This window comes from Hippoglossus hippoglossus, chromosome 13 (assembly GCF_009819705.1).
Source record: "Hippoglossus hippoglossus isolate fHipHip1 chromosome 13, fHipHip1.pri, whole genome shotgun sequence".
Taxonomy (NCBI): domain Eukaryota; kingdom Metazoa; phylum Chordata; class Actinopteri; order Pleuronectiformes; family Pleuronectidae; genus Hippoglossus; species Hippoglossus hippoglossus.
The window spans coordinates 21,417,654-21,423,653 of NC_047163.1; positions in this window are offsets into that span (position 1 = coordinate 21,417,654).

The window sequence follows — 6,000 nt, forward strand, 5'->3', positions numbered from 1 at the left end:
TCTTAGTTATATTTCTTAGTCGCTGTTCATATCAGAGCTCCACTGTTTCAAATAGAATGTCAATATAGTTCAAATGACAGTTCACTGTATATTTCAACTCGAATACATTTAAAAGACAGTTTAATCATTATTATTTTTATGAGGGGAACGTTTTATTCTAATCAGCTTTAAATTAATCAAATCTTTTGATCATTTATCAATTTTTACCATTCTTTATCAATTCATTTGTGTAACTTCAGAGGACGATGTCATGTTCCGGGAAAATCAAATCACAATGTCGACCATATTCGCTTCAGTCATTCACAAAGCAACAACAGGAGAGTCAAAGACGGCCATGGACCTGCAGTGATATAATCCAATCTCTGAAATCTGATTAAGGCAGGTTCTGCTGATTGATAAGATCGTTACAGAAGCAGCATGAACCAATAAAACGCTGGTAGTATCCTCCTGAGTCAGAAAGCTAGAAACTCAACCGCCCTCTGCTGCTCATATCCACTGTTACATCACACATTATACAAGATGATATGTTAAAATAAATCATAGAAATTCTTAATAGTGATATTATATTATTTGAAGCGTGCTTACCCATCAAGGAGAAGAGGAACAGCGACAGTGAGATGTACATTGTCTGGATCCTTCAGAGACATTTGACCGAAAACAGAACAAGGTACATTCACAGAGAAAAACATCATGATGATGTCATCTATTCAGAGAAGAAATGTTACAATTTCAAATGGCCGCTGATCCAAATGTTTTGTCATCATGACAGAGGTGACGCATTTATGAACATATCCACTCTGGATGCTGTGGAAGTGAAATCTTATAAAGAATAAAATGCACAAGGTCAGGTCAATCTATAGCAATAATTCCACCATCCAGACAGTTCAACCTTCTCTGTCTAACAGCAAAAATAACAGTTTTAGATTAACACACTAAAAAAAACACTCAACTTTATTTCACTTTTATGTGCTAAGTAACTCATTCTCTTGCTGTCATGCTAAATTTAAAATGGAACTTACACTTGTTGTGTCCAAGCACGTCTCCTGTATTGCTTCAACTGAACATGGTGTTTGTTCAAATGAAAGTGAAAATTGAATTGATTTCAGTGCCTTACCGTTGATCTGCTTTTTGTGTTTTTCTCCTCGGTGAATCCTCTGAGGACAGAATCATCGATTCAGTGTGATGGGGCTGGGCAGGGCATTATGAGGGAGGCAGCTGGGTGGGAGGGTTGGGTGGAAGACAGCCTTAAAGTGCCACTGTACTCTACTGTTGTTTATTTGGCTGACTGTCGACGTAGACGCACAACTTTCTTTTTACTTAATTTTAAGTAACAAATTTCACTCAAACATTGTTCAGTTGCAGTGGTTTGTGTGTCATGCATTAAAGGTCCAGTGTGTAAGATTTAGGTGAAAGGGATCTATTGACAGAAATTGAATATAAAATAATCCTAGTGATGTTTTCACGAGTGTGTTTCATCTAAATCATACAAATTGTTGTTTTATTTACCCTAGAATGGGCCCTTTATATTGAAGTACTGTATATTTACATCAGGGGGGGTCCTCTCTATGGAGGCCGCCATGTTTCTTGTAGTAGCCCAGACTGGACAAACTAAACACCTTTTGAGTTTTTATGAAAACTGAAGGTTACCACAGGTTCTCTTTCATGTTTGAAAGGGGAGGGGGAGGTGGTGGGTATTCAGCTGCAACATGACACTTCACCACTTTCTGTCAATAAATTCTACACACTGCAACTTTAAGTATCAATAAAAAAAAATTAAAAAACGTAATTTACTGACGATTATTTGTGTCATCAAAATGTGTTCAGCCATCACTGAGCCGACAACACGCTACAAACATGACATGGACACGTGCACAACAAAAGTACATAGCAAAAGAACAGATACACCTCCATGATGTCAAACTGTCAAAACCAACAAATTAGAACATAATCCTACACATTACACAAATATAACTTGTGTGTTTAATGTGTCTTTAACATATACAATGTAAACCACGTTCCTTCGCTGTTTGTAGGCATTACACAAACTGAGCTAAATGAAACACTTCGAGACATGCACTTCACTATAATCTTTGGACATTCTGCAGACCCACTGTATGTGAGAATGCAAATCCGAGTGAGAGTCCCCCAGTAAAAAGTCAGCAGAATGTCCAAATGAGCGGATGTGAGAGCAGAGCAGGAGATCCTTCAGACGATTCATCGCGAGCTAGTGGGTGTGTTGATGACGTTTCGAACACACGACAGACGCAAAACTCAAGAAAACAAATATGTTGATGTGACATACACGAGACGTCGATGAGGATATCAGGAGAACTTTTGGTATAGAGGCCGATGCCGGTCATTATGTGCTGTAAACAAATCTCCACAGTGGGATTAATGTGTTATGTCCTCCTGTCTCTGCCTGCTGCACCAGCCCCCATCTGAATCCTCCAGAGGGTTCTGTGTTGTTGTGAACTTTTCTGAGCAGAGAATCTCCTTCGTGTCTGAAAAACAAACTTCAGACCCAATTGTCATGTCTCAAAACGGCCCCTCCGGCAAATTTCAGGCGATTAACTGGAGTTCAGTGTATTTCTGTGATAGAGAGTCTGCATCGTATTGCATATTTAAATGTGTGTTATGTATGAGAACTGTCAATGTCATTATTTTTCCTATTTTACAGTGACTACTGAATTTTTTGCTCCATGTTTTTTTAGATTTTATTGTATTATGGCATTATCATTGCGATATTTTTATGCCACCGTGCTGGCAAAAGTTATGCCTACGTTTTTGGGTTGCCTGTCCGTGCGTTCCATTCTTATGAACACGATATCTCAGGAACGCCTTAATGGTTCCCCCATATATCTATCAACCGCCTAAAACACAGCAGCTGGGGTTCTCACAAGAAGTTGAAAATAGGATCACACCACACCCAATCCCCCCCTTATTGCACTGGTTTCCCCAATGAAATGTTATGACTTGTTTTTCAAATCACTGAATGGCCTTGCACCAATGTACTTAGCGGACCTTCCCCCCTCTTACACTCCTTCTTGTGACCTCAGTTCCTCTTACCAGCTGTTACTCTCAGTACTCAGGAAAAGACTCGAGACAGAGTGATGTTAATTCACTGTTAAGGCTCCACTATGGAACAACCTCCCTCTGTCGATCAGACAATCAGATGATTAGGCTGATAAGCCTTTTATATGTGAAAGTCATAAATATTTAATGTTTGGAATTTGCTTATGAGCTACACAATAAGATTCCCTCTGTTGATTGTGGGACTGTGTAGTAACTAGTTTCCTAGATCCAGCAATCTTATCCACTTCAATTTGACAAGTGAGCCTTTGGTCTGTTTTAACAACCTTTACGCAGCAATCATCTTGTCATCCTTTGCTCGTGCAAACACGTGTTTTTTCCCCAACACTGGAAATGGAATTAAATTTGTAAGTCATTAGTGCATTAGGACTAATGGATATTGGTTCGATTGTGTTTTCACTTCCTGGAACCCCTCAGAGAGAATTTTAAAACAACCACAACTTGGAAAGTGGAAATTGATGCCAGACTGTAAAAATATCTACACAACGTCATAAAATCAAATGATCAGAAACTGTACCTGCTCAAACAATAAATACAAGAACAAACAAACAAAAACAAAATGTGGGATGTGGAGATGTTTTGACAGTCATGTATCAGACAAATGGAAAGATATGACTCTAACAATGATTTATTTCTGTTTGTGTTTTTTCACCTGATGCACCATTCACAGAGATTATATTCCTGTTTGTTACATTACTGTCACTAGTGCAGAGCCCGTTCTGTTTGGAATGGTCTCTTCTCTTGTCCTGTGTTAAAGCTCTGGAGCTACTTCAGAATTATTCCTTGTCATTAGTGAGTCCTCCTCAAACAGTTCTACAATATACTTTTTATTGTTTTTCAATATATGCTCAATATAAAGCATTTCAGCACGTTCTGCATTCACTGTGAAGACAAAAAAACAGGAAGTGATTATATAAATGTTGTTGCCATGACGGAGATCCTGTGAATGTCTGTCAGTCCAATATGGTGAAATTATTTTGACCCACAGTTTGATTCAGTTGCGATCCACTGCTTTGTCTGAGGACGTAGTAGAAGACACGTTCAGCTCTGTCCGCAGACTGAAGATGCACTGTCCCGTCCCCACTGACTGCTACAGATAGCTTAATCACATTTTATTAACATCGAACACATGTCAGGTCCAAATCGCACCACGTAAGACACTGCACCTTCCTGGGCCACTAACATCCAGAGACGAACCATTCGCTTTTCAGCATTCTTTATTTCTTTTATAAATCAGGAACAAACATACATTTAACCAACTCAACTTAAAGGATCCAGCAGTTTCTGCCGGTGTGACAGCTCTCTGAGCCATCTCCATGCCCGCACTCCTATTACTCAGAACTGATGACGCCTCTTGGATGGGAAAATGTCTTCAGTAAAAACAAACAAGGCCAGTTCCAAAACTCCTGAAACTATAATAATCTCCTCCTGTCCACAATTTACCATCTTCTAATGGATAATTCTTGCAGTATAATGACCTTGTCCTAAGTCACTCCCACGAATAGACTTCCTGAATTTCTAGTTCACGCATTGTTTTTGCTGATTTCCTGTAATTACTCACAGAAATAAATCCCCCAAAACATATAGTTTGAAATTAAAAGGTTATTTCCAGGGAACTTATCAGGACATATCGGGGGGGGGGGGGCTATGAAGACCATCATTTACCCCCGAACCCCGACATTCAACGGGTACAACAACAAGCGGAGAAAGCAGAATCGCGGGCTGACCTTATATATACAGTCTATGGGGCTGACCAACGCGGAGAAATGCACGTCCCGTGTGAACAGCCAGGCGGCTGCGCGCTTGAGAACGGCGCTGCGCTGCCTCGCAGCGGCGCTTCTGCGTCCGGTGTAAACCCGGCGTAACGAGTGTGGGGGGACAGGGGGGGGGGGGGGGGGGGGGGGGGGGGTGAGGTGGGGGGGGGGGGGGGGGGGGGGGGGGGGGTGGGCCAAGGCCATGTAGGGAGACTTCCAGTTCCTTGTTACGACACAAAACCCAGGAAGCTCAATCGAGTCGCTCAAGAATGACGTTTCTGACTTAGAGGAACCATAACAAAACGCGCAAGTGTTTTTTTCCCAGAGTTTTTGGGTTGGTAGACATGCCAGATACCCACATTAACGTCTAGAAGCACTAACAAAGTGGAATTTGCATGATATGTCCCCTTTAACTAGTGATGTTTTCTCTTTTTGTATTTTAGAGACATTCCTAAAGTTAGACGTGAATCTAACTTGAAAACTAATATTTACACGTAAAGAACAATATTTCCTAAACGCTTCAAAGTGTAAACCATTAACTTCTCTCTCTGGACCCTAAGAATGGAAAAAGACAAAGGGGAAAATAATGGACGGAAAAGGATTATCACTTTCAGGAAACACAATTTAAAATTAATATTCCTGCTTTTATGTTTTAGTACAAAAAGTAAAGTCATGACTTTATCCTGGTCTTCCTGTTCCGTTGTTAACTTATGTTCACTGCTAAATATAAAAAAATATAAAGTGGTTAAAGCATTTTCTTCAGGAAAGTTGTTTAGGAGCCAGCAGCAAAATGTGCATCCTCCATATGTGCAGCCAACAAGTCTGCAGAGATGATGTGATGCAGTCATGTCAACATGGAGCAGAATCTCAGAGGAAACTTTCCAACATGTTGTTGAATCAATGACATGAAGACATGAGGCTGTTTGAGAGCAAAGGGCATGAGCAGGACGTGACCACAGCAGCAGCTCCAAAGCTCTGTGTCACAGGGGTGAACAAACTGTGCTCACCTGATGACAGGTATTCACAAAGATGAGGAGGTTGCAATCACTTGCCCTGCAATAGCCCTTGTTGTTGTCTCATAACGTCATGTCTCAAAACGGCCCCTCCGGCAAATTTCAGGCGATTAACTGGAGTTCAGTGTATTTCTGTGATAGAG